The sequence below is a fragment of the Anas platyrhynchos genome, chromosome 1 (genome assembly GCF_047663525.1).
Source record: "Anas platyrhynchos isolate ZD024472 breed Pekin duck chromosome 1, IASCAAS_PekinDuck_T2T, whole genome shotgun sequence".
In the NCBI taxonomy this organism is placed as follows: domain Eukaryota; kingdom Metazoa; phylum Chordata; class Aves; order Anseriformes; family Anatidae; genus Anas; species Anas platyrhynchos.
Window position 1 is genome coordinate 2,980,199 of NC_092587.1, and position 23,513 is coordinate 3,003,711.

The following is a 23,513-nucleotide window of genomic DNA, read 5'->3' on the forward strand; positions in this document are numbered from 1 at the left end:
CACCCATCAGCGTGGTCTCTAGGCTTGCCTTTCCCTTTCCTCCTTTGCAATGGGTGAATTGGGATCTTGGGCTTGTTTCTTAGGCAGAAAGGAGACAGTTCTTCCCCACAAACAGAATATTTTCATCCCTAGCAGAGCAAAAGGCAGATGGATGCTGCTTTGCTGTCAGTAACCAGGGGTTGCTGAAAGCTGGGCTGCCTCTGCCCAGGGGTGGCAGATCTGCTGCCCGAGAGCTCAGCCCGACTTGCAGAAAGTCACCTTGGCCAAGGCCCTGTGAAATTTTAATGCTCCCCACCAAATATTGACTCTCCGAGGGCGTCTGAGTAAGCCTTTCTCGGAGAAGTCGATATTTGTCTGATGTTTCACCGGATAATGTTGCTTTTCTCTGGATTTCCATTGGGCCTTGCTGGCTTCTACCAAATTCATCGCACAGTATCTGGAGCAAGATAAAAACCTGTGATTAGAAGGAAGTTTTCCCTTCGGAGGACTGTTGAATATTGTCTACTTTTCCCTGCCTTACTGAGTTTTTATTTCTGGGTGCACCCGCTCAGCTCAGCACTGTGAGCCCCATACTGGGTGCAATCACTTCCAGCCCCGAGCAATCCTTTTCCAGCTGGGTCTCCATGACTCTGCCGAGGAACTTGGGTGCTCAGTACCACCAGTGGCAAATGAAATGCAGCAGAAACGTCACAATAAATACAAAACCACCAGAATTTTGCAGGACGAGTGTTGTTCCTCTTCCCACTGGAGATTATGGCAGAACAATCTTGACGCTGCACCAGGAGCTGACTCGAGCAGCTCTGGTCTGTCCTGCTAGGTAAAGAAGCTCCAGGTTCGATTTTAGGTAGGGCTGTGTCCATCTATTGCTCGTAGAAGACACAGAAGTACTTGCCTTGCTGTCCTCAAGCTAATCAGTTAAATCCTGCAGCAAAGACTCCTCTCCACCCCTGTGGTATGATAATTCTGCCATCCTGGGCAATTTGGCATCTGTCCTGTACAGGTCTGAGTTGTAGAAGAATCCCAGTGGGGTGAAAGTAAATATATTACCTTTCAGGTAGCAAAAACAACGCTGCAGGTTAGCTTCTGCAAGTTTACCATCCATGTGGGACTCAGTCTAAGTTGACTGTGCCTCCTAAAGAAAAATAATCCTGCAAACAGTGTAGCACTGAACAATTAAAGCACTTGTTCCTGGCTGCGGTTGAAATTCATTATATTTCTGTTAACAAGACAAGCAGGGCAGGTATCAAAGTAAATAATAGAAAGAGCTAATTTGTATTTCTGTTTGTGCTTGGAGGAGTAAGAAACTAAATCCAGGTGTACTAAAAGAGAAAGAAGCCTTTAATTTCAGTGGCAGCTTGGGCGTCTGATAGCTGTGGGAGTCTGGACTTAAAAATAAATGCAAAAGAATTGTTTTTGGTAGTAAACAGCACAGGGCTTGTGGATGCATCCACACTGCTGCTTTAAATGTACTCAGATCAGGAGCGAATCTCTGCAACACATCTCCCAGTTATCTCTACTTGCCAGCTTTTATCCTCATTTCAGAATAACTCAGCCTGCGTGACCCCAGCTCCTCTCGAACAGATCAAACCAGTAGATCGGATCCAAGACTATAGAGAGTGCTAATACGTGGCCAGTCCAGGGGGCTTTTAGACTGGGTACAGCTTGTGGTAACCCTTCTGAAATGTGCACACTGGGTCTGGAGGTCCTTTATATCTATAGATCTGCCCCTGCTGTGCCTCCTTGTGCGTGTACACGTGGCCTCCTGCTCTGGGTGTAATGGTGAGAAGCGATGCTATGGGCTGTCTGAGACGTGCCCTGTGGGCACAGCTTGTTGATCCCTCCTGGATCCTCACCCACCTTGTCCAACCTGGATGCTTGGATTGCTGGGTGATGCCTTCAAAGATCGGTGGTATAAAGCCAGCCATACCTTGGACTGTGATTTTTGGGGTGTTCACCTCAGCAGTGGATACCCACCACCCATGCAGGGCAGAATAGGACAGCCTGGGCTGTCAGCCCGGCTGCTCAATATTTATCTGGCCTGGAAAGATGCTCGTAAGAGCGGTGTCGTATTTAAAAGGTGTCTCCACTTAACTGGAGGTCAGAGTCCACACTCTGCTTGAGTGGTGGCACCGTTTCATAAAAAAGCTTTTTCATTAATTAAAGTCCCTTAACCTTGCATCGTGCTCCGGGTTTGGTAGAGAAACATCATTTTTTTTCTTTTTTTTCTTTTTTTTTTTTTTTCTGATCAATATATATTACCATATTTGCTAGAAAGAAGCTTCCACCCCCTCACTTAATTAGCAGATGAAAATAATTGTGTGCATTTGAAAGCGTTTTGTGCTTCTAATACCCATTAACTAGATCAGAGTTGCAATTTCCCTGTTCTTAGGGACTTTTGTCCATATGAGTTACCCAAAGGGACATAAAGCATTGTTTGGTCTCATTCAAATGACATTTCAATAAATGCCAGGGGAAAACGATGATTCTGTTCTGCCTTTCTTTTTCTTTTAAAGTTGACGGGGATGAACTAAAGAGAAATGCCCTAGCCCATGGATCTGGAGTTTGAGGGCTGAGATTTCTACACAGTCTTCGTGTGATTTTTCACAAGTCACTGGGGGCCACGTTACGGCTCTTTGCAGCAGGGTCTGGCATTTATTTTTATGTAGCACCCTGGGCCACTCTTTCTGATGAGCTTTCCAGGCAGGAACAGGGTTATTAATTCATCCACGATATTAATGGGAGTGGGCAGGAGGGGAACTGCTTTGTCTCAAAACCCTTCCCCCCCTTCCAACTTTCAACACTTTGGGGGGCCTGTGGGGGTTGTGGGCACTCAGCATCTGGGGGGACAACCTCGCAGGGGGACTCAAACACCAGCAAAACTTTCTCCTTTCCTTCTGCTGGGCCGGAGTTAATATCCTTTTTTTCAATCCCTTTGCGTTGACAAACTAAAAATTAATTGCTAGTGTATGTGAGAGGTGAATGAGCAGGTGCCCAGAAAAGCATGACACAATTATTGATCGATTTTGCTTTAATTAAGTGCACCATAGAGCTGGGATTGGTTTGGCTCCGTGCTTGATGCCAGGAACATCACTGAGAGGACGTGAAAGGATGGCTGCTGCCAAGGGACGATGGAAGTTACGCAAGGAATATAGAAAGCTGCTTTAATGCTGGGTTCCTTTGAGGAAGCTGGGGCAATAGCCAATAACCAGAAAACCGGTGGGGCAAAGCTGCAAACATACCGGGGGTGTCCCCCAAGCACTTAGCTCTTAGAAGGGAGATCTTTAGTCGATGGGGAGCGAGCATGACGGACCAGCAGCTGTGGATTGCCTGCCAAAAGGGCAGCAGGCAGCATTTTTCAGCCTCTGCCTGATGTTGTCACCATCCAAACCACCCAAAAGGGAGCAATTTTGGGGAGGTCCACACTTCTGAATCACGCTCCCTGCTGCTCTACCCATGTGCTGAGACAAGTTGGGTAAGATGGTTAACCCTGGCATGCCTCAGCTTCTGTGGTGAGCTGAAATAACCTCTCACAATAACGAACAGTGTTAAGCAATCTTCTGCAAACCACGTCACGGTGGTTTCTGTCCTCACTCAGCAGAGCATGGGCCACCAGGACCAACCTCCCCCAAATGATCTCTCTGCTATATATATACGATAAGGGACGTGTCCACATCAAAACACCCCTGCAAGCCAAGAAGCTTAGAAGCCCAGAAGTGTATATCTAAAACACAGTGACTGCTTTTGTGCTGAATTTCAGCAGAAGAATATCCGGTACTGGGAAGGGTTTGCAAAAATGGAGTTGCAGAGGACCTCTTCTGATCCTTACCCATAGGATGATCTGCTGTACCCTGGAGCTGTACTTCTGTGCATTAAGGTCTTATATGTAGGATGAAGATAATACAGAAATTAAATTCAAGAACTAAAGATTTAGAAACAGTGAAGGATGGACCTCAAGTTTGATTATTAATTGAAGAAAAACAAAATGTAGATTATTTTCTTACATGCATGAACATGACCGAAACCTCAAAGGTGATGTCCAAGTTTTGCAGTAGAAAGTTTCATCATAGCCTATGAAAGCAATAATGAAGAATCACAGGAGAACAGTAAAAGATGCAAAACAGCATCAGTCCATTGGAGCTTTTGGCATATCCAGCACGGTGTTGCTACCAATATCAGCATGATGCTACTGGAAACCTTTGAGCAGCATTAGGGTTGGGGTTTATACAGGAAACTGCACTAAGAAATTAGAAGTATCTAGGAGTCTTCATTGAAGCTAAGACCTTACAGGACAGTTGCAATCACAACATCTCTGCATTTTCTGTGGTAGTGGCCCAAGTCTAGCACAGCATCCAAGTGCCTCAAGGTACAGAAGTTCTCATCTAGCAGAGATCAGCTCCAGATTAGTTAAGCTGAAAGTGAATATCCGCCTGCATCGTCTAAAGCAAACTACACCTCTCTTTATACATGTCTGCAAAGGTGCTGGATTTCTGCGCTGCTCCTTTATTTTTTATGGCACTCTGCTTATTTCTGTGGTGCGTGTAAACTTGCAGTCTGCTCATAAAAAAATAAGATCACAGCATGGCCTCCTTCATATCTGCATATATATATACAGACACACAGCGTTTCTCCCAGCATGCTGAATGAATAAATTCTGGAGTAATTTTTCATTGTTCCCTTTATAAGCTTCAAGGAAAAAAGCCTCAAAAGCTAATAAATAATTTATTCCAATGAAATTGCTGCATACTATGCTGCATGCTGGACCTGTGCTAGCTCAGGCAGCACATGGGATCCTGGATATCTCTTGTATATGGTGTTATTTCTGCTTTTCTTTTGGGGAATCCACAAAACCTCCATGTGTGTACATGTACATGAGTATGTATAGGTGAAGGTGAGAGACAGGATAAAATGGTTTCTTTCAATCTGTGCATCTTTTCAACATGTATGTGCGAATAGATCTTGCCCTCTGATTTAGATATGCAGGTTCCCTTTATTCCTTTATATATTCCCTATATTTCTATGTATAGGGAATATATCTATATATTTATATATACATTTATATATATATACATTTATATATTTCTATTCCCTATATATTCTCTACATTCTTTTATATAATTATTATAATAAATATATATTTATTATTCAAGGCAAATGTGGGGTTCATTTTACTTCTTCAGAATAAGACACATCACTTGTAGTCCATAAAGTTCCTAGGGAGCTTTTCTTTTTATCCTGAAAAAACATTTAAAATAAGTCAGATGAACTTACCCTCTTTATATATACAGATGCAGACAGTGTAAACATGTGGTTTTTATGTGGTTGACCATAATAATATGGTTTTCTGTGTCTGCATAATTCCCAGATTATAGTCTTGCTTACTGTGCACATATAGGTAAGAGCATGTACATGTGTAGGTCCAACCACAGGACGCATAACTATATTGACGTTATGTTACAGAGGGTGATGAGGCACTAGGAAAAAGCAGAAGGAAAGGAAAGAAAGATGAATCTGTGTCTCTCTTGAGGGTGTATCTTATTAGAAGTACCAAAATAATGATGTTCGGGGCTGTCTTCCCGGCCTGTTGTAAATGTTGAGGATCTAAGGTTAGCTGTGTGCTGACATCTTGCTCTGTGTTGCACAGTTTAAGCTGTAAGGCTCTGATCCACATGGATGTAGATACAGGTGGTTCTCTGCCCTCTTTGTAAAGCCTTATCCAAGGCTGTTGCAATATCGTAGAATCATAGAATGGCTTGGGTTGGAAGGGACCTTAAAGATCATCTAACTCCAACCCCTCTGCCCTAGGCAGAGACACCACCCACTAGATCAGCTTGGCCAAGTCCCCATCCAACCTGACTTTGAACATCTCCAGGGATGGGGCACCCACAACCTCTCAGAGCAACCCTTGCCAGTGCCTCAGCACCCTTACAGTGCAAAATTTCCTCCTCAAGTCTAATCTAAATCTATCCTCTTTTAGTTTAAGACCGTTCCCCAATATTCTCCAAATATTACCCAATATTCCCCGTTATTGGTATTTGCACCCTGGTGAAGTTTCTGCCTTGTGCTGGGTCTTGGATCATGGAAATGGTCCCATGTCCTCCATGGGATGACTCTCAGGGGCACGATTTACCCACAGGAGAAGGAGATGTGGTGCAAATATAAATGCATGCACGACCGGGGTGCTGCTCTAGGCCTTAAGAAACAGGGCTTTGCTCCCGACCCCCAAGGTAATTAATTGCTATTTCTGCTCTTTGTTATGCTGATTTGAAGAGATCAATGAATTTCATCTCCAATGCCTTGGAGCTCCTTTCTCCCTGCACTTTCTGCCACTCTTGTCCACTCAGGTTGGACCAAAATGTCCTTTGCTACTCGTCTGCAGCAGGGCTCAACACAGTGGGGCTCTTCTCTCAGCAAGGGACTCTTGCAATATAAATAAAATAGCACAGATAAATGATTGCTTTGCCACTGGGCTTGTTCAACGGCTGAAACTTAAATGAAACAACCCACAAATTCATGCAGAGGCGCATGTAAAACAGCAAGTTGGGAAGAGCAAAGCCGGAGCTCTTCCCTCGCTAATTCCAGCAGCTGGTTTGCATTGGTAAAGACAGACTAAAACCCGAGGAAGGAGCCTGGGATGTGACATCCCTGCACGATTAGGTCTTAGGGAGATGAGGCTATAGCTAGGGGAAAGGAAAAAGCGGGGAATAAGCAGGGCTCTGAGTCACTGTTGCTCTAGATTATTGCTGCCGGTTGCTCAGGCACGCTCCGTATGATTACCATTTCCAAGTGAGCCTGGATCTGTATTTCCCTTAATGTGCCACGGCTGCTTCTCCTGACCTCTTTCACGCCGCCTATTACCTCAGCTCCGCTTCCCCTCCTTTCTGATCGAATTACTAAAGCACACAGTGGAGTCTCTTGGCTCAACAAAATTTAATGACGGTGACAACAGAGGAGGATAATAAAGATAAATCAGCTGCTCCCAGGAAGGGAAGATGAAGTAACAGCAGAGTGAGTTAGAAGGCTACACCATGGAGTGACCCTAGCAAGTGCATCGTCCCAGTCATCCCTTTCATCTCAATGTCTGTGTTTCTTCTTCTTTTCAGGGGATTTGACAGGGAAGAGTAGAGAGGAGCAGGGACCGAGACACTAGAGACCTGGGCCATGTTTCTGCCTCAGGCACACGCTCGCTGGGGATCGTGGGCACATCTCTCCAGCTCTTCTACATCTCCTCCCCCAGGCTGTAGGCTGGGAACAGAGCAGAAGTCTTTCACCGGGCAGGCTGTAAAGGACTTCAGCTGTGGGGTTTTGATCTCAGCTGCAGCCCTGTGCACTAATGTGAGCCACACAGTTACTACAGGGAAATGGAAGCTTTGCTGTTTGTAAAGGAGCACCAGCGAGAGCATCTTCTTTCTTGATGTCTATAAATCCCTGGGCTCCTCCAATCATGCTAATCCATCTTTTTTCAATTAGCCATTCTTGTGGAGGCCAATGGAGGCAGGCTTATGTCTGTGTTTAACTAGGGAACCGTGCATGGCAGGAGAGCTGTGAGAGGATGAGGGTTACAACTTGCCTTCCTCAACAGCCAAGGGTGGATGAGGGATCTGGAGCATCAGTGAACTGCACTCAGAGCGTGGGAGGCACAAGAAGGATCTGTCCTCCCAGGCATGGCAGGGGAGAAGAGGTAGTGATCAAACTGGATCCGAGCTTTACACCTCACCCAGAGCTCCTCAAATGGACAAACCAGCTCCTGGGTCTGCAATACCCACGCCTACTTCTTCCACCTCCCTCCTGGAGACAAGCAGAGACACGGCCTCAAATGACTGTGCCTATTGCAATTGCTTTCCTGACATTTGCCATGTTTCCAGTTGTAGAGCATTTGCTGTTTAATGATAATGCCTAGAAAAAAACAAACAAACACCCTTCTAATTGCAATCACATTCCTCGCCTCTCCCCTCCCACCAGGTTGTTAAATGTTTGCTGCATTGATCTCAACAGCTGAGCACGAAACAGTGAGCTGTAGTTGAGACCTCCTGCGAGCTCGATAAACTTAATGGACATCCTCGAGAACTTTAACTGGGAAGATTTAGCTCCTGAGGAAGAAGGAAGCAAACACCCGGAGCTGCTTTGTCTGCCTGTTGTACCTCATTTTGCCAGAAACAGCTGCTCACGCTGGGATTAGCTCAGAGGCTTGTACCGAGCAGAGGCTGACTCACAAGAACAAAATCAGGAGATCATTACATCTCCGTGCAGGCTCCAAGTGCTTCGGGCTGCACGGGGAGAGAGGAAAATTAAGCGGAGTCAGAGCCCAATTTGCAGAAATGCTGTGAAACTTTTGTGTGTGACAGATGAGTGGGAGAAGGGAGAGCCTCAGCTCTGCAGGATGAGTGCTGCAGGTCTTGGGATGGAGCTCCAGGCTGCAGGAGATAGATGGTGGCTGAGAGCACAGAGGTAGCTTGTCATAACATCTGTCTCGCTGTTGTGCCTTCCCTTAATAGAGACAGTTTGATTAGGGTTCATACAAGACAGACAAATGAGAATTGATTATTTTACAAAGACCCTAATTGCTCAGAAATTCGACATTCCTCCAACATGGCATTGCTGCTCTGGGTAGCTATCTCCGTGTCCTATCCATGGAGGTGGCAGAGTCTTCACCCTCATGTACGCTTCCCTTCTAAAGGTAACCCCTGGGTTAGTTTAGAGGCATTACCTTGGCTGGAAAATTGTGTGGATGGGGTTAGGAAGCTGTTTTGGGCTAATTGTAAGAGATGGTGAAACTTGTGAATGGAGAGCCCGTGCAGAATGAAGACAGCATCTGATGAGTGCTCTCCATCCTTGGCTGATCATTGCCGCGAATAAGGCAATGATCCAACAGGACAATTTAATACGGTATGGATTTTCCGAGGACATTTTAACAAAAGAGCAGTTACTGATTTAGCAACCAAACGTGGCTTTATAAAGATGTATTTTCTAATGGTGAGGAAAGCTCTGGAGGGAAGGAGAGAGGAGAAGGTTGCTTGGACGGTCCTTCACTATGAAGTTGTGTTTGTAACTCAGGGCCTCCTCTCTACTCATCCTGGTCAGAGGAAAGCTGGTGGATGGAAGGAGCTCTGCAGCTGCTCCTGGAAGGGCAGAGCAGCCCACAGGGCATCACCAGACAGGTTCTCACCCCCAGTTTAATGCTGACGTGAACTCAGGGTCACCTTTCTCTGTGTTTCTGTCTTTCAGGCTAGGACTTCCTCCCCCCTTCAGCCCTGTAACATAATAAACACTGACCCGAAATGATCAGTAAGCCCATTCCTCCATGGGTAAGTCATCACTGCCTGGAACAGAGCAGTCTGCACTTCCATCATCTGCTGATGGCTGCTGCAAAGTCTTTTGTTTTCTTTTGTTTTTTTTCTTTGCACTGCTCACAAAATAACTAGCACCATGAGTCATGGATCAATACCCAAACTACAAAGCACCAAGGACCATAAGAAATCCCCACTAAGGTCCAGACTTAGACTTGCTGCATCAGGGTGTAGATCCACTCAACCTGTCCGAAGATGGTATTAATAAGCCATCCAAAAATACCTGGTGCCTTTTGCTGGAGTGTGACCGCAACAGATTGGAGGCAGCTTGAAATGCAGACACCTGCAAGGTGTCTTGCTCACAGCAGTGATGTGTGGGACAGCCAAGTGATGGACACGGAGCTCAGCTGAAATGGCAGGAGTGGGTTCAGCAGTGCACAGTGACATTGCATGTTGGTGTGCTGTAATTAATGCTGATAAAGTGCACTATATCCTTCAAAATTGGCTGATGACCTGTGTTTAACCACTCAGCCTCACCAGTTGTGGTTTACAGGAATGGTACATACATGCTGGCACTCTCTCTTTCTTCTCCAGTGGGGAGAGGGATGAAAGTTCGTGTTTCCCCTTTGTTAGGTCACAAAGTGTTATTTTGGGCACCTTCCAGAACCAATTCATTACTTGTCATCTTGCAGAGTGAGAGTAACGTAAGGCTCTGCCACGTGCTGTATTGATCCCTCGACTTGATTAGTTGGTGTATCGAATACCCTTGCTTTTCTAATCTAATTAATGCAAGATAAATACTCTGTGCTGGGGCCCGGAGTCACGTTCTAAGGGTAATCAGGGAGTAGGACTGATTAAAACCAGAAGGCTTCTGGGATAATTTATGGACTACTTGACACTGTTGGCAGGTTAGGCTACTTTGGAGGGCTCCGTGTGGTCTCGGCCTTGAAATTGCCTCTTTGGAGGGCTCTACATCCAGATCCGTCCTCATCCCTCAGTTTGATGGCTCTGGGTTTGAGGGGGTCTGGACTCCTAGGTGAGACACCGGCTTGGGGCTCAGGATAGCTGCTTTCACTCCCCACCAGTAGTGGGGAAGACTGTGCCAGAAAAAAACATTTATTTTATGACCTTGAGAAAATCACCAAATCTCCTTTAGATTAGCTCTCATCCATAAAATGAGCCTCAAACCACTTGGCCTTATTTATTTGGTTGCGTTTTCTCTTGGGCTGGCACAGTTTGATGAAGCTATACAGCGCCAGGCACATGAGGACTTTGCTCTTATTCAGGAACGGGTATGCAAATACAACTAGATCACTGAGATGTAGCTAAACTCCACTTTGCCACTGTTTCAGCTCAGATCTTGGTGTTTCCAGACAGATTAATGCTCTGGATCAGGAGATATAACTGGACTACGGAAGGTGATAATGCTTAGTTGATCGCATACATGAATTAATTTACTTGGTCCCACTCTGAGCTAAGTAATTCTCATGATTATGCTTGTGATGAAGATGGAAAAGAGGCAGGAAAGTTGTCTTGGCCACCTAAGGGGAATGTGTGCTGCAGACATCTCCTGAAGATGAGCTCAGCCCCAGGCACCTCCAAATGTAGAGGGTTTGGAACTGGGTGGTCTCTAAAGTCCCTTCCAACCCAAACCATTCTGTGTTTCTGTGTTTTTGTGAACATCTGGGTGTGCAGTCACCTCCTGCAGCTCCCCTCCAGAAAACAGGCACGTCATGGAGGACAAGTGAGGAGTTTTAGGGTGGAAATCCAACACATTCAGTGGAGGTACCAGTCTTGAATGCTTCTGGGATCCACCAAAGAGTAGGACAAGATTCCTGTCACCTGTGAGATGAGAAAGGTGCAGGGGGTGATGAGGTTTGGTCCAAGCTCTGCCTCCCTTGATTGCAATCTCACGGTGCTTGGGATTGAGTGAACATTTTTTTTCAGGAAATGGGGAGCAGGGGCATAGGGTCACTGATGGCAATGGCAGGGCCATTTATTCCAATTTCTTTCTTTTGCATATGAGTTTTCCCAGGTGAGAGCACAATGTACACAGCCAGGGGAAGGCAAGGGCAAGTTCAGCAGCCAGATGTAATTGCATTTTCCTCCACAATTGCCCCCGGGGCTGAGCCAAGGCCCTTCTGCGCCTGTCTCTCCCCTCACAATGCATCATAGCGAATTGGTGTAAAATCCAGTTAAAAGGCCACTCGCGGGTCTCAGCTGCTGCAACACAAATTGTGGATGAATATTTTTCCCCTCCCATATACGCCTGACGGGTTTTGTCATCCAGCACCATATGGCTGGGTCGCGTTTCTTCTCTCGGCTTGGTCGTTGGTCTCTCATCACAGCCCTGCTCCCTGCGTGTGAGCCCTCGCCGAGCAAGGCCATGGAGCAGGCTCGGTGTTTTACAGCAGTGTCATTACAGGAGGATCTCTCTTCCTTCCTAAAAGAGAGCCTGGGATTGATGGAGCGTTGGAGTGGGTAATCACAAATCCAGCTGCTCCAAGGTAGCTGAGAACGGAGATGGTGCAGGACGGGGGGAAAAGGGGAGTGGGGCCTAGAGGAGCTCTGCGGGGTACATTTATCACTCTCTTGGCAGAGAGGTGTGATTTATATGGACAGAACATAAATCCTGTTGGAGTTGTTGGAGGCTCCATATGGGCAGCTGAGCGCTTGGGCCTGCTGTGGTGCTGGAAGCTGGGCCTGCAACGGTGCTACTGCCTACCATCCCACCATCCTTCCCAGTGTTGTTTTTTATTTTTTTCTCAGTGCTTTCACTGCTAGGTACTGTTCATCTCGCCACCTCAGAGCCAGCCCCTCTCTTGTATAGTGGATCTGGCTCTTTTGGGGTGGCAGCATGGGACTGGGAAAAGCATTTCCCCTTGCTTTGCTTCCTTGGGATCTACTGGAGCCACAGCATCTACAAGAAAACCTCTGTTTCTCCTCATGTTGCAGAGGCTGAGCTATGAACCTGGAGAAGGTTCGGCTCTAGTGACTACCAAAAAAATACACAGTCTTTACTCTGAAGAAGATGAGGCCCTGACCCAGGCTGCCCCATCCCTGGGGGTGCCCAAGGCCAGGCTGGATGGGTCTGGGGGCAGCCTGGGCTGGTGGGAGGTGTCCGTGCCATGGCAGAGGTTGGGATTAGATGGGCTTTGAGGTCCTTTTCACACAGCTGGGGTGGCCCTGTCTGAACTTAGCAATTGTCACTGTGCTTGTGTCACAAACACATCCACCCACATGGGTCTCCACCCTGGCCTACCTCATGTACCCCCACGGTCACTTGTCATCGGTCTCTTCCCTCCCAGTGTCTCACTGTCCTCATGGTCATGATCTATGGGCACAGTGTTTGCTTTCGGGGATGTTTGGACTCTTTAGGATTAAGGTATGGCTGTTGTAGAGCATAGTATTGCCTGCCCAGAGGTAGGGTTACTGGGAATAGGGGTGTTGTCACACAGGTTCATTCTGAATTACGTGCTGTACCTCCAATAATATAGCCTGCTTTCCTCCCTATATTAATTTTACTCCTAGCATTTGATGGAAAGGTTTGTCTACTTTTCCATAATCCTGAAAAAAAAAGCCAAACCACTATTCCTTTCAGTCTTCTATTTTGGAACCTGAAATAGTACATTTTCCATTATTTTTCCCCATCACTGCACGATCGCTGTTCTCTGGATTTAGGCCATTCCTTGTGCACCCCAGTTTCCACTTCCAATTTCCAACTGCAGAATCGCTATTTGGCGAGAGTCTGCAGACACGTACGTGAAGGGGCCCTAAGAACTTGGAATGAGCCTTGGAAATTAAATAATAAATGAAGACACTCCTCCCCTCCCCACACACACTACGTGTTGCTTCAGCAAACGTCGAATAAATCACAGAGCTGCGCGGTAATAAATCTTTCATGAGATTAGGGCCATCTGAACTTCAGCGATTGTGTGGGGAATGTATAAATTTCACATGCAGATATAGTGTAAAAAAAATCTTTAGATTAGTTATTAACTTTGGAAACACTTGATGAGTTTTGATTCATTAAGTGTTTCACAGTCTTGTTAATTTAATAAGTACCGATGAGGCTGTAATGTAAGACAACAATCAGTAATTTGGAGGGGGGAAATAATAAAGTAGTCATTACACAGCAGAATGTTTAATCAAAGAATGTGGAAACTTACAGTTTCACATTAATTTGAAAAGGTTGGAGATTTAAAATTAATATTAGCTCTGACACAGGGAGGCTTTCTCTACAAGCAGATAGGGCTTACATAATTGCTCAGAACAGAATTAAAATGCCTGTAATTTTAATGGCTTTACCTTCTTTAACTGGATCCCCAGGCTCCATAGGTAGAATAGAAATAGAGCTAAAGCAGTTGTGGTCCTTCAAATCCCTGAGTAAAACTCACCTGTGGAGAAGAGGCTACCTGTAGCATCAGGGTGACAAATCACAACACAATTAGGCTCCTGTTGGGGACAGCACTTAAGCACCTGCTTAAATGTAAGCAGGTACTGGAGTACCGCACTGAACGGGAATATACATAGGGAGGAGGTTAAGTACTTTATTGAATTTTGGACTTCCAAACACATTGACAATTCACAGCCTCAGCAGGGCTAAATGGGATGTTCAGGGGAAACTTGGGTATTAATTCTGAGTGCTCCTCATCCTTGTCCCATTTCTGGTTCCACCAAGCCTTACTTTTTTAGAGTTACCTTGTGTCTCCTGCAGCATCATTTCTATTCATTGGCTGTCTCCTGCCTTGTGGCTGGTCTATACCTTATTTTGGGTTAAACCTGTCAGTTTTAAGCCAGAGAAACTAAAAAAAAAAAGTTTCTGCAGAACTCTTCCTGTTGATCCCCCAGTAATTCTTGGATTCATTCCCAACTGTCAGTAAAACACATCAGAAGTGACCTCATATATGGGTGTTGCGATGGCTGATGTTGGGCAATGTTCTTTGCTTGGGAGAAGATTAAAAAAATCTCATTCTGGAAGAGATGTGGAGACTAACCTCAGGTGTTGGAAACCCGCCTGCAGATCTGCTTGCAAATGGCGTGTTTGCTCAGCGTATAGCAAATACTCCCCAATACCCAATAGAAATTGTTAAATATTTGGTGTTGTTCCATAACCGGGTGTAAGAAAGGCCATATGCAGATAGAGATGTCAAATAGATGAGAAGAACGAATCCACCAGTCTTCATCTTTGTTCTTCACCAATTTCAGTCCTCTAACTTGGTAGTGTTAAGTCCGATAATTTAGTAGTGTTAAGATGGTATCTCAAAAGCCATCATGACACCTTCATTGGGCAAGTATGTGTTTACAGGAATTGTGGTGGCATTTCTGAAGCAGTAGGGATGTGAGGAAGTCATGTTTTGCTTTGACAACACGGGATTAGCATATCTCAGCTGAAGTTCTTGGATACTTCTTCTAGAATCTGAGCTTAACAATATATAGAGAAAACACCAGTCATTCGTTAGTCCATCGTGCATTATTCTCTGAGCTTGGAGCTGTGTAAGAAATGGGAGTTTGGGCAGTGATCAACAAATCTCAGGCTTTGGTATTCTTCTGATGTCCTATGCTTGAATGGAGAGAGCTGTTAGGAAACTGAGACTTAGCAAGTGAGATTCAACCCACCTATGTCTACCATGGGTAAATCTCCATCTGACTTGTCAGTTGAGATCCAACTGATAGAGTCATTCTTATACCATGATGTATCTCATGAGGTGTTTATACCGGCAAAGCCAGCTGTGATCCAGCTTGGAGACCACCATCAGCAAGCTCAAAAAGTGGCCTAATTAGGTGAATTTCAGGCCTTCATGGGCATTCTCTTTGCTGCTATGCATGTCCTTTGTGACTCCTGAATAAGGAAAGGAGCTAGCTCTGATAAAGCCACAGCTGAAACCTTGCCCAGTTTCCAATGCCCTTTCATTGTGCTTCCAACACTCAAACCATCAGCTCGAGTTTTTGTGTGAAAACACACTTTGCCCTCTGTAGAAACTACCGTTTTTCACTCTCCTTGGGAAGCAGCGAAGAAAACTTCATTGTATTCTAGAAATAGAAAAATCCTGGTTGAAACTAAGTTGGTCTGCTTGAAAAAGCCTGTTAAGTTGGTTTGGAAGAATACAGGGTATATATGTATTTACTTTTGTGGAACAAAAACAACCAAGAGAACAGTTAATGGGAACTCGTTCTTCATTGTGCTAGATGCAGATGTTTGATCCTTGTGCAGCCTTTAGTCACATTTCTGTTTTGTCCTCCACTGGAGATGTCCATGGATGACTGTGACCAGAAAAATGCATGCTGTTGCCTCTTGAAGTGGACGCTATTAGTATCTTCATTGGATTAGTATGAGCCATTTGTACATGTTCCTTGGTCTGTCAGCAGGTTCAGAGCCATTTTCCTGCATCTTGGATGCACACTTCATCTTCCAGGCTTTTGGGTAAAGGGCCACTGTCTGCCCCATCTTTAAACCTTACCTGCTCATTTTTCCTTTATTTAGAGAAATTTTTTAGAGAGATTTTTCCATTCTTTATAGAAATAAAATTATTATTATTTATTTATTTATTTATTTATTACAGATCACTTAAACCACCTTCATTCTTTGTTTTGGTAAGGAGAGGAGAAAAAATTAGATATTTTTGTTGTTGTTTCAGTTTGATCCCAATCAATGGCTGTATTATTGAGGACTAGCAGACATAGCAAAGGAAGAATTGCTTGCTGTTAGCTTTTCTCCTAACTTCTACTCCTGAACAGCTGTAACCTTTTCCCATCTTTTACCATTATATCCTGTGCCCACCGCACACTTTTGCTGTGTATTTTTCATCCAGTTCTCCTTGGTTGCACCCTTGGATCGACAAGCCAGACTTTTTTTAAAAGCTTCACATTCTTTCGACTGAAGTTCTCACTACAACTTTTTAATGGTTACATTTATTATGTACTTTCATTGCACCGGGAGCTGAATAATGATAAGGAAGCAAAGGTGCCTAATATTTATAAGGCTATTGCAAGCTGCCATGTATCCTCATGTGGCTATTTGCACAGCAAAGAGGCTTATTTGGGGGGTGAATATTCTATTAAGTAGTTTCCAAATATATCTGCGTGGATGGATGGATCATTTGTGAATTGTACTAATTTTCCTGCAAAGAAGAAAAGCAGATTTTCCAACAAGGACTGGAGGTCTGATTTTTACAATGCTCTTTCACCAAAGGAGGCACAGGGGTGGAAGGAGAGAGCTGGAAGCGTGTGGCTGTACGAAAGACCTGCAGGGAAGTCTTGCATCTTGTCTGGAGGAAGGATGCTCTGACCTCTGGGTGCTGAGAGAGTTGTGTGGCACATGATGTACCAGGCAGAGCCAAGAGCTACAAACAGCCAGGAGCTTCCAAACCCAGCATCTTCCCAGGAGTGGATGCCTGGGCCCTTTTCATCCCAGCCTCACGCAGCTTGTGTGCAGGAGCAGGGATGCATTTAAATCATCCACAACGTGCCAGCTCGTCTCTTTGATCCCCAGGGAAGCAGCCACGAGCTGGTGGGGCCATGGACCAGGGTTTTTTTCGAGCACTGTGCTCAGCCTTGCCATGCAGTAACTGGATGCTGCAATGACTCGGAGCGTAGCAGCCACGCTCCTGATTAGGATAGCTGTTCCTGAGAATATTTGCAAAGCAGACGCTGGCCCGGAATTAACTCCATCTGTTTCAGAAGCAGGGAGTGTGCCGTGTGTGTTGTGTAATGCCAGGGATTTCACGCCGAGCTGAGCAGTCCCAGCTCACTTTCCAACAAACTCTGCCTTCCCTAAGCCATTGCAGGACAGCTGTCCCAGCGAGAGCAGTCTGGTTTGTGCTGGACACACAGAACTGGCCAGGCTGGCAGGGCTTTTGTAATCAGACCCTGCAGGAATTTCTCAAATCCTTCAACAGCCCCAAGCCACGTTCCTCACACCAACTGTGATAACTTTGAGGGGGCAGTAAGCAATCCCAACTGCAGCCAGACCTTGTCTCTACAGTCAGCAGAGAAAAGTAGGGACTGCCTTCAAACCACCTATTACACATGTTTCAAAGACATTTTTCATGATTGTTTCTCTCTGTTAGCTGCACAAGGAGCCAAAGTCTGGCATTTTGGGGTGATGGGATAGCTGAATGGGTCATCACTGTCACCAGCTTGGATGTTATGTGCCCAGCTGTGGCTCAGGCACCACAGCTCCTCCACCAGCTCCCAAAGTGGTACAGAGATACCATAAACCATAAAATGGACTTACATCATGGACCGCAAGATGCCATAAGATGATCTTATTTTAGTGAGTGAAGCACCATCCATGGCATACCTGGTGATATTGATGACTTAGTTTTCCTGGCTGCACTGTCACCATTTACTGAACAAGGTTCTTGTAACAATCCTCAATTCTAAGTCTTTTTTTTTTCTACCTTCCTCTATTTTTCCCACCTCTCCTGAGAATCTCTCTGCATCCCAGAGATGCACAGTGACAGAACCTGCAGAAGAGACCCCTGCTATTCCCTAATAGGTTTTAAATATTCCAGACATCATCCACTAACAAGCTTTGGCATTTTCCTGTGGGTTACCACAGCCCTCCATGATAAAACTTGCAAGTGATGACACTGCACAGGTACTAGAGTGCTCTGCAGTGCTGTGGGTCATCTTGCAGAGCACTGATGCTCTGTGGACCCCAGATTCAGAGCTGCAGCTCTGTAGCATCCCAAAGGTCATCATCCACAAACACTATAAGCAAGTAGCAGGTGAATCAAGGTGTGTGCATGTGAACTACTTTGGGATTTTTGCTCATCTTTGTACCTGTGTGTCCCCTGGAGCTACAGCCTTTGGCTAAAATCACCACCACGATGATCTGCAGAATGGGTTTGGTAGGCTTCTGGAACACAAAAGGCTGCAGTGGTCATAGTTGGTGGCATTAGCAGAGGAAAAGAGACCTTAACAGAAGAAAAGAGACATGTCAGATATGTCCTGGCCAGATCTTGTCAGAATTAGGGAGACGCAGTGAAACGACTCATCTGACACAACCCAGCGACGTGCTAAAATGCCATGCAGCATGTAGTTACAGTTAATAATTAAACAAAGCAGAAAAAGTAGTCTGTGTACCACAGGCAAATGTGTGGGAAATTCTCTGTATCTTCAAGTGTCAGCTAATTTATTTAGGGAAAACGATCTAAATAGAAGCATTACCCTCTAGTAGATCTAATAATCAGCTAATATGTCTGGGAAAGACAGACGTGCATTCAGAATTGGAAACCTCAGGGTATTCAAGTCTAACCCAAACTGTGCCTGATTTTTTTCAATTTAGAGTTTATCTAATACAAGACTGTGGTTTGCTCTAATCTGTTAATATCTTATGCACAAAGAAACTGAGATATAGAGGAATGTGCTGGAGCTGGGTGATGGGCATCATTCAGGTGGGAATTGGACCTACATAGCCTGAGTTCCCATGGGGGTCCAGGATACCACAGCCTGGGCTAGGAAAACACACATTTCTATCATACTGCATTGATCCCTCGGTCACTTTATGAACTGAATTTACTCAGGAGGTGAGAGATGAGATGGAATTAAGTGCGGGATTACCTACCCTTCCTTCCCAGGGTAGGTAACCCCCTCTGCTCTGATCACGTTCACATCTGGATCTTTTATTGAAAGGGGGCCCATACCTTTATTTTTTGTAGTTATTTTTCTTGTTCATATTCATAACTACCTCTTTTACCCGTTTCTCCTCTCCTTCTCCTGACACATTGCTCATTGTGTTTTTTGGAAGGAGAGAGGCAGCAAGTGAAGGCTCAGTGAGCTTTGTGCATGCAGGGTTTTCCAAACTGCTGCTTTTGTCCGTATCCTGGAGATTAGATGCAAGATGGATCTTCTTTTGTCTGACCTGTTTGGGAAACTTAATGTGCAGCCACATAAATTATGCTCCCTCCAGGCAGGGCAATGTTGCTCTGTGTCTCTGCTGGTGACACAGGCATATTTACAGGGTTCTTCTTTCCAGACAGCATTTCGAGGGGACTCTCTCCTATCAAGTACTCCTGCGTCCTCCCAGGCTGGAGAATTCATGAGATCCTAAGTGCTTTGCACACACATGCAAGACACTAGTGAATATTACTGTTATTCATAGTGACATCGTGAATATTACTTTTATTATTTGCACGTAGTGAATATTACCATTTACAAAATCCCTGTGATATGGAAAGCACACCTCAATCTAGATTGCAAATAGAGGTTGAGTGCATGACACAGGGCACGTGCTCATAAAATACAGGGTGAATAAGGTCTGCAAAGCATGCAGCATGCAGTTTTGTATAACACAGCAAGCACAGCGTGTTGATAGAGCCGTGCCTTGCCAGGACAGCATGCACCTCGTTTCCACATCTCGTGCTCCTCGTGTGAGGATGGTGTGCATAATGGCCTGCAGCTGCACGCCGACATCCTGCCTCCGAGCACCAAGCGACTGAAGGGAAACGCGGCTCGTCATGAATGTGACACTTGTTTGTATACACAAAAACCTACCATGTGCCTCATTACGTGCCGGGAGAGACACATCGCACGTGTACATCAAACGCACATAATGCGTGTCTCACGCACTCGTACAGCGTGTACGGTTAGAAAGCTATATCCATAGCACATATTTTTACAGCAGGCGCACGAACAGATGCCCGGTACATATGGATATATATCACAAGCACAACACACATACAGAATGGGCACATGACGCTGGGCATAAGGAAGGCTCTGGCTCTTTTCCCCTCTCTGCAGAGGAAGAGCCTTCCCGGCGTGAGCTTGGTTCTCTTTTATTAGTTTTCTGGGAAAGGCCATGCGTTACAGATGTCAGCTTATGTTGCATGGCACGTTCCTTGCCTTTACTTAAATAACTGCCCCTAAAAAAATCATTTGTCTTGGAGGTGTTTTTACGCAGAACCGGAGATTGTAAGCCTGGAGGGGAACACATAAAAATAAATCACAGGGCAAATGGTGAGTCATGCATTAAAATATGCTGGAAGTTGGGTTTTCATTTTAATAGTCTGGGACAACATGCACATGCCAGTGCTTCGAGTATGGCCGGAGATGCCCGACTTGTCCAAAGAATCATGCTACTTTTTTGTCTCTTCTTATGCCCAATCCTTTCCTTTAAGCCCAAGAGCGCTGTCTGCCTCTGTTAGTTCCCAATGTCCACTTGAAATTTGTCTAACCAAATAATGTGTATAACGGGTGGCTAATTTGGTCTGCCAGCTCTTTCTTACCATTGATTGCGTTGGGAACCAGTGTCAGGCAGCCCTGGCTAAGCACTGCTGTGAGTCTTCCGTCAAGAAAAAGTACAGTAAGACATGTTCAAGTCCATCTTGGTTGCCACACCAAAACCTAGACAACCCCAGACACTTATATTAGTTCATTCCAGGGTGCATTTTTATACTGATTTGTTTAGATCTGCCCAGCATTTTATGTGGATGTTGTTATATCTGTTTAATCATGGCTTGTACATCTGTGTAGTTGCTATTGAATGATCCAGAGAACTAGTTTAGCTCATAAAAAGAGTTTAAAACAAAAGCCAACAAACAATGTTCTGGCTTAATTGTGCTGGTTTAATTCAAATTGATGCAACTCTTGAATGTGGACAAATCTAAAGTATCGAAACTCAGCTTCTTCTGCAGACACAATAGGTGGGCCCCTCTGTATTGTTACATGAGCATTATGACTCTAAACTCAAACAAAGGACTTATATCAGTAAAATTTTGTTCCATTTTGTGTAAACACCAGTGGTGGAGGTCATATTTTTACTGTCTTGTTCAAGAGGACCAACCATGGAAAATTGAAATTTGAATTTTTCACACCCGCAGGAACAAAGTTTTCCTTTATTTTTGGTGGTTTATTATATTTTTTACTGAGCAGAATGAATAAATAGAAAATTGCAGACTAGAAAATAGAGAAAAACTGCAGAAAATTTTGTCCCAGGATGGGGGTTGTGAGCACTTCTGCAATCAGCAGTTGCAAAAGCAGTCCTTCATGCTTTATATCTTGTCACCAACACCTCGAGTGTATCAGCATTTTGGAGTTTGCTGGAACACGTGCCTCGGGGAATGAATGCAAGGATACGGCTGAAATGGGGACCTATATATAACTCCACCAAAGGAAAGCACAGGCTGTAACTTGTCAGGTATTTTCTCTAATGAAGGTTGATCTCGGGGAAGTCAGCACCAGGGAGATCTGCACGCCAGATGCTCCAGCACACGGACCAGGGCTGGGAGATTTAACTCTGTAGGTGACCCCGTGGCAGCTCCACGTTCCCCGTTGGGGCACAAGCACATTGGATGAAGTTCTTTGCAGCTTCTTCCTGCTGGGGACCTGCAGTTGTCCCAGCCCAGGACTGTGCTGCTCTTGGCTAATGACTTGCTGATGTAGGTCTTGCCACTTCTCCACGTCAAAGCTCCACTCCAGCCTTGTGGCCAGCGGAGGTTCAGGTCAAATCAATTGTGCTGGAAATTGGCTCCCAAGGGCAGGATCAGATTTGTTTCTCCTAGAGGTCATTAAGGAATAGCCTTGTGTGGAGGAAGGTCTGTTTAATAATCAGTGAGCTCTGGAAATCAGCGATGGGTCGAAGACAGTTACAAACTCTTTCTCTCGTGGGATAAGGAAGTTCCCATTTTTACTTAGCACAAGAAAAAAAATAAAATACAAAGAACCCTACTGTCAGTGAAACAGACATGGCCTGATTTCCCAATGTGCCAAGTGACCTTGGTGGAAATAGAGAAAATCAAGTTAATAGTTAGGTCAATCCTTGCAAGAATGTGAGAATTTGCATCCTTGGACCTCACCTCCATGTTGACCTACTGGTCCTTGGGCTTTGCTTTAACTGTCTTGAACTGTTTACCCCCATCTGATGCTCATCTTTCCTCTTCTTTCTGCTCTGCCTTCAGTGTCCCTTCTTCCCTTCTTTATAGTGCCACTGTTCTTCTCTGGTACCTAAATATTATCTGTACATCCCAAATACAGTTCAGCATTGGCAACGCAGACTGCTTAGTCCTCTTGAGTCCTGGGATGGTATCAACTACAAAGGAAGGGATCCAGGAGAAGCTGTTTTCCAGACATCTCGTCTAAGTACCATGTTGTAAGGGCCTATTCCTTGTCTCTTCCTTGTCTCTCCAGCTGGTATAGCTTTGAGCAATGCCTTTCCTTTGTGCATTTATTTCTCTAAGTTAAGCTTTTTCTTGCTGGCAGATTAGTTTCTTCTGATTTTTCGTGGCTTTATTTTATTTTATTTTATTTTATTTTATTTTATTTTATTTTATTTTATTTTATTTTATTTATTTTCCAAGCAGATCAGGCATTTTCTGGCTGAATACTGGAGCACTTGTTGATTGGTTTTTAATATGATTGCCCTTATAACTTAGGCACTTTCCCATTACAGCGTAAGCAAACCAGAAAAAAAAAAAAAAAATCAATGATGAGTATCTGATAGGCAGCTAACAGAGAATTAATCAGGTAATAGATTGCCTAATGCTTACAACTCTTGGAGTTCTTGCTGAGTTTGCCTCTGTCTGTGTTGAGACAGACCAACTCATGTCACCAGTGAGATCCTTACCTGGCACGAAACTGTCTGATACAGCAGGATTAGGATTGAGAATTGTAAGGAGCCTCCATTTCGGTCACCTCAGGAGCTGTTCCTTGGTGCACCCCTCTTTGTCTTCCAGACTTTTGTTATTTAACCAGCAAATTTGAATCAGGTGAATGGTGGGTTAAGGTCTAGGTATCAAAATAAATGCTTCCATATCAATTAATGAAAAGAAGAGTGAGGATTTTCATTGGCAAGCATTTCTCCTGCACTTAACTGAATTTGAACTGAAATCCCTGCCAGCTTGTTTGTGCAAACCTGTAGGAATATCTGGGCAGCACTTGTCCTTTTTGGAAAATTATATTTCTTTGTATTTGCTCTGCTTTTGCAGAAATCCTCCAAAGTTTTGGGGGGAATATTGGCAAAGTCCAGATGAGCACGCTAAATAGGTAAGGCTATACCAGGCAGCTGGGGTTCAGGAGTTTCACTCATTGTCTCTGACCCCACTGTCTGCACCTAGTACATGGAAATTATGATTATTTAACATCCAGAGACAACCAGGAGAGTGCTCAGGAGGATGTTCATGTTCAAAACATGCAGGCTCCTGTGTTATGTTGCCTGCCTACGGTCTTCATTCTCCATCTGCTGCACTACCTCCCATTATGCAAATGAAGGAAGCTTGCTTAAGGTTT

General features: G+C 44.8%; 1 protein-coding gene and 1 long non-coding RNA gene across 5 annotated transcripts in view; both read left to right on the top strand.

The window, feature by feature from the left end:
- PLXNA4 (plexin A4) overlaps positions 1–23,513 on the top strand; it is a 406,242-nt gene that overhangs the window by 210,994 nt on the left and 171,735 nt on the right. The gene's annotated exons all lie outside the window — the stretch shown is intronic.
- On the top strand, positions 7,117–9,648 carry LOC110353845 (uncharacterized). The gene is made up of 2 exons (XR_011810885.1): positions 7,117–8,674; positions 9,223–9,648. It is a non-coding gene; the product is annotated as an uncharacterized lncRNA (long non-coding RNA).